The following is a 6,107-nucleotide window of genomic DNA, read 5'->3' on the forward strand; positions in this document are numbered from 1 at the left end:
TCGTCCAGATAGTTCAGCAGTCGGATGCCTTGAGCCCGCAAAGGAGCTAGAATGGCATCCATACATTTCGAAAAGGTTCGAGGAGCTAGTGACAGGCCGAATAGAAGGATACAAAACTCATATACCCTGCTCTGAAATGCGAACTGCAGATTCCTGTGACCCGGGCAGATGGGAACGTGAAAGTACGCATATGTCAGGTCCACGGTGGTGAACAAGTTGCCTTGTCGGACTGACTGGATAATGTGCCTGTGCGTAAGCATCCTGAACGATAACACCTGCAGGTATTTGCTCAGTACTCGCAGATCTAAAATAGGACGGAGCCCGTTGTCCTTCTTGGGCACCAGGAAGTATTTGGAATAGAACCCCTGGTCGATCAGAGCAGGGTCTACTTGTTGAATGGCACGCTTCCTGAGCAATGCCTGTATTTCCACATTCAGAGCTGAGGACTGAACCGAGTCCTTCACTGCAGTTACCACCACTCCCCGAAAGGGGTGGGGGTTTTAACTGGAACTGAAGGGTGTACACGGTGAGTATAGTTTTGTGCACCCAGATGTCTTCGGTGCAATGTTGCCAGAACTGGAGCTGTGGGACAGTGTAGGGGTGGGTTAACAGCTGCCTGGAGTTTTCAGGGCTGTTTTGGCTGCACTTGTTCATGAGGGGCTTGGCCAGAGCCACGAGGGCGTGGCCTGCCACCTCCTCTAGGGCGCCACCCTCCGCACTGAGGTCTTACGAACGCGGGTTGGCTGCGCGCTGGTGCACTTGAAGGGGAGGTCTTATCACCCCATGGTTGCGCCTGCTGCTGTGGCATTGTCCTGCGCCACTGGTGTTCCTGTGGCCGTTTCGGCTGGTAAGGTTTATTCGTCCACATCCTAGCCATTCGCTGCGATGCCTCACGCGCCTTGGTGGAACGTTGCAGCATGTCCTCCACTGCCAGTCCAAATGTGTGCCCCGGTGTGATTGGGGCATCCAGCAATGGGGCCTTGTCAGGCTCCTGCACTCTCGCCTGCAAGAGCCAGAGCTGCCTTCTGGCCACCACCAGAGACGCGATGCTTCTGCCCTGAGCCCGCGCATTCAGCTGGGCAAGCTTCACCAGCAGCTGAGTGACCGTTCCCAATTCAGCCCTGAGGGCCATGGATGGGCACTCAGGCAGGTCCTTAACAAGCGCCGCCTGGTACACAGTGAGTAGGCTGGCTACATTAGATAGCCTGACCGCCTCTGTGGCCGCAGAGTACCCCTTTTTGAGGTGTACCTCTGTGATCCTGCATTGTTTGTCCCTTGTCAGCCCTGACAGCGTTGGCGTCTTCACCAACGCGGCGAACGCAGCATCCACCAGTGGGAAGGATGCCAACCCAGCTTCCGTTTCCCCCTGCATGTTAAAGGCTGAAGCCTTGCGAGATGTCGCCGGGGCAGAGGCCGGAGTCCCCCTGGTGGACTGCACCTCCTTTATAAAATTAGGGAATGACAGGAGCATCCTTGATTGACGGGGCTGAGCTGAAGGCGACTCAAATAGAGAGCGCCGCGGTTGCTCTACCATAGGCCACTCCACACCCAGGTGGCGGGTTGCTCTCTCAACCAACGACCACATAGGGTCATTGGTATCCAGTATCTCCAGGTCCACATCCTGTTCAGAGGGCTGGGAGGTTAAGTCTGCCCCTACACTGTCCTCCTCCAACAGAGGCTCCCCGTCAGATGCGTCCCTAGAGACAGCATCAACGTCCCATGCTTCCTGGTGTAGTTGATGGACGGGGACCGGTATTGGCTGTGGAGGAGCCACCGGCTGGCTAGCAGACCCGGGCAGCTGGTGTGAGACCGGCGGCACCACATTCGCCAAGGGCATCAGGAGGGACTGCTGGCCCATCATTACCTCCATAAATTGCGACATTTTGGAGGTCAGTTCCACCACACCTAATCAGTTTCTGTATCGCCTGTCTTGGCGAGGGGAACGGGACCGTCCCTTCTGGCGTGGTGACCTGGACTCCCGATGGGGGCGTTCCCTGCGAGGGGAGGGATCTCTCGCGGCAGGACTGTGGGAGTGTTCCCGCACATGTCTGGGTGGGGACCTCTGACCAGCTGTGAGCTGGGAGGATGGGCTTCTAGAGAGCAGCAGCCTGACTGGCGGACTCGCCATGGACGACGGCGGGGCAGAGACGGTGTGGGACGACACCGAGGAGGGCGAATGCCCACCAACTGCCTTCTTTGCCCTCTGGCGAAGGGTGCGGGTTTGGAACCCAGCACACAAGCAACAGTATGTCCTGTCCACTAAGGCGGATGCGGCATGCTCTGGGCCTAGGCACACCACACAATCATCACACGAGCGTCAAGCACGGAGCGTCGAACGTCGAGGTACGTGCGCGTGTAGCATTGCTGCACCAGGCACCAAGCATCGAGCCCCGAAGCGACGAATGTCGAAGCGTCGAGGTGCGTGTGTTGAGCGCCGAGCACCGAAGGTGAGTGCGTCGAGCGCCGAGCACCGAGCGTCGAACGCCGAAGCATCGAGCGTCGAACGCCGAAGCATCGAGCGTCGAGCACCGAAGGTACGTGCGTCGAGCACTGAGTGCCGAGCACCGAGTGTTGAGCGTTGAGCGTCAAGCGCCGAAGCGTCGAGCGCCGAGCACCGAAGTGACGCACCGATGAAAGGACATGTTTACGCACCGAGCGTCGAGGTGCATGTGCGTGTAGCATCAATGCACCAGGCACCAAGCTTTGAGCACCTAAGCGACGAACGTTGAAGCGTCGAGGTGCGTGCGTTGAGTGCCGAGCACCGAAGGTGAGTGCGTCGAGCGCCGAGCGCCGACCACCGAGCGGCGAACACCGAGCGTTGAGCGCCGAAGTGTTGAGCACTGAGTTTTGAGCGCCGAGCACCGAAGGTGCGTGCGTTGAGTGCCGAGCACCGAGCGTCGAGCGCCGAACACCGAGCGTTGAGCGCCGAAGCGTCGAGCACTGAGTTTTGAGCGCCCGAGCACCGAAGGTGCGTGCGTTGAGTGCCGAGCGTCGAGCGCTGAGCACCGAGCGTTGAGTGCCGAAATGTCGAGTGCCGAAGCGTCGAGCACCGAGCGCCGAGCGTCGAGTGTTGAGCACCGAGTCCCCAAGCGCGGACGCGCTAAGCACCAAGTGCTGAAGCGCTGCACCAAGCAAAGCGTGAAGGAAAGTATAAATGTAATACAAATATATAATCCTAACAAATAAAATAATAATAACTGAAATAAACTCGGAGAGCACAATCAGTTAGTTAGCTCTATTACCTACCGCTACCGATGCTGAAGACAAAAGAGGAAATGAGTCTCTGCGCGCTGCGTATAGTAAGCTCCCAGGGGGGCGGGCTTACACGGCAGCTCAGCCAATCCCTACTGCCTGACGGTAATATCCCATACCTTGATGGTTATTTTCGACTTGAAAGGGAACCACATTTATTATAATACAAAATCTTACAGATTTCCAAAAACATTGAACCCAAACAATGGTTGAAGAAAAATAAAAAGTAGAATAAAAATAGTTGGAGCGAGGTGGTGGTGGTTGGGGAGGTGGTGTTGGTAGTTGGGGAGTGATGTGGTGGTGGTTGGGGAGTGAGGTGGTGGTGGTTGGGGTGTGAGGTGGTGGTGGTTGGGGAGAAGGTGGTGGTGGTTGGGGTGTGAGGTGGTGGTGGTTGGAGAGTGAGGTGGTGGTGGTTGGGGAATGAGGTGGTGGTGGGTGGGGATTGAGGTGATGGAGGCTGGAAAGTGAGGTGGTGGTGGTTGGGGAGTGAGGTGATGGTGGTTGGGGAGTGAGGTGGTGGTGGTTGGGGAATGAGGTGTTGGTGGGTTGGGGATTGAGGTGGTGGTGGTCGGGGAGGAGTTAGTAATTTGCTTTTGCGATGTAGGTTTATATACCTAATAGGTTCATGGGAACTTGCCGGTAATTGGCGTGTAGTTTGACCAATGACTGCTATGTACTAGGAACTGTATTAATGATACTATAGATTTCCTGCCTGAAAACCTTGCAAGCTTTATAGTCTTTTGAAAAACTATACAATGAAGCACGTGTATCAGGAAAGTGAAAGACCAGTGCAACTATCAGGAACATAACTGATGTGTGACACCCCACCCACCCCCAACCAAGCATAAAACCCCAACACTTCCACTTGTTCATTTTTCAGACATTAAATGTGATCTTCAGACCTTGAAAGGAGATACGGTTCCAATTAGAATGAATGCAACCAGTAGGGATAACTACCTTTTGTGTGACCCACTCCGCTTCATTCAGCCTATTATTGTTGTACACTAGCATATGTTTGTATAACAAAGGTGTGTGTTTGCCCCTGAAATAGTAGAGGTATCTTCTGCTCGTGTTTTCGGGCCTCAGCCAGTAAGGCTGTTTTATAGCAACAGAGTGCTTCAAGATGCCAGCTATTTTGGGATGGAGTGGTCATGACCACGAACATCACATTGTGTGTATTGTGTATTGCAAACCTTTCCACCTAAACTTTAACCAAAATGTATTTTACAGGTTATATTATCCACAGAATTCAAATGTGGTAATTGTTATTGAAGACAGAGGGGAGAAGCCATACAACAAAGCAAAATATGCAGAGGAACCCCTACTGTACTGCATAGCACCAGGAGAAGTATGGAACAGGCCCGAGCATGTGAGGAACGGGCATATTGTCATATTGGATGACTGATGGGCAATTTGGATACCAGGTCGGTGCCCTAGGCCTAGAGGAATGTTGGAGGACCAAAACAAAAAGCTGATAAGGTGGGAGGGTTGATTTTGGGCTCTTACCATATTAAAAATTAACTGTAAGATTGCCTGCTGTTGGTTAACAGGTAATTTAAAGTAATTTTATCCACACAAAGGCATGTTTTTATTGTTGATGAGTAGATCTCAGATACACTCTGGATTTAAAATATATGATTTTATAATAATAATAATAATAATAATAATAATAATAATAATAATAATAATAATAATAATAATAATAATAATAATAATAATCTGAAAACGACTAAACAACACGTCTGCACCTTGACAGTATTATACAGACCGGTTGTCGTAGTTTCATGAAAAATGATGCTGAGAAGTTGGAAGCAGATGGGGGAGGCATTTACCCAGCAAGGCACTGGTTGCAATTGATATGACCAAGTTGCTTCTGTGTAAATACACTGTATTGTATCTTTCATTTTACATCTTTGTGAAAGGATCTATGGAGCAGGAGATTGCAGTTGTTTGTTGGGAAGTACTGAGAAATAATTGGAACAAAAACAGTGGTAGATTTGTGAAGAAATCATAAAGTCTGAATTTGTTTGCTGGTTCTAGAATTTTCTGCTCAACATTTGGTGCCTCCACACTGTTTCATCATTCTGTGTTGCAATGTTGGTGTTGTTGTCACAGCAGCATTACAAAGTAGAATTACAAAGCGGAATTAACTAGACTGTATGAAAGAGATAGCTCTCCATTAAAAGAAGCAAAACAGAAATAAGCGAGGTGAAAATGAATATTGTATAATAATAACCCTGTCTTGTCTTGTCAGTCGTCTCACAGCAAAAGTTTCCACCCTCACCAAACTATCTGACAGGGTTTGCAAAAGGCTAATCTGCTGCTAAGTTCTTGTAACTTTGACACATTAAACTGTTCCTTAGAACTGTGACAAAGTGGTCCAAAGCAATCTGCAGTGAGTGTCTCCCTGGCATCTTGACAGATTACTGGTGGTTAAATATGCAGTGATGACTTAAAAGTAGCATTCCTAATAGCTATCAAAAACCAAGACTTCTATAAATGGCAATAAAGCCATTAGATATGCAAACAGTAAACTGTAATACTGTGCAGGTGAGATAGCTAATCTTAACTCCTGGATATGTATATATTTTTCTCTTTTAAGTGAAGCAATTACTGTACAATGCCATTTAAATGCACATAATAAGAGCAAACATAAGAGTGACAAGACTATTTAAATGTACTCCTTTGAATATTTATTAGAAGTAATACATGTTGTTAAGTGACTTAACAAAATTTTAGTTCAATGTAAAATGTAAAAGATTGCTTTTCATAACTGCATAATAGAGACCTGTCTTTCATAAAAGCTCATTAATTACACAGTAAGTGTTGCAAAATATCTGTTGTCACTGTAATTA

At 49.5% G+C, this 6,107-nt stretch overlaps 1 long non-coding RNA gene across 1 annotated transcript in view; it reads right to left on the reverse strand.

Annotated features, from left to right (window-relative positions):
• Positions 1–6,107, reverse strand: part of LOC117405279 (uncharacterized) — a 96,026-nt gene that overhangs the window by 45,707 nt on the left and 44,212 nt on the right. The gene's annotated exons all lie outside the window — the stretch shown is intronic.

Source organism: Acipenser ruthenus, chromosome 9 (genome assembly GCF_902713425.1).
Source record: "Acipenser ruthenus chromosome 9, fAciRut3.2 maternal haplotype, whole genome shotgun sequence".
Lineage (NCBI taxonomy): Eukaryota > Metazoa > Chordata > Actinopteri > Acipenseriformes > Acipenseridae > Acipenser > Acipenser ruthenus.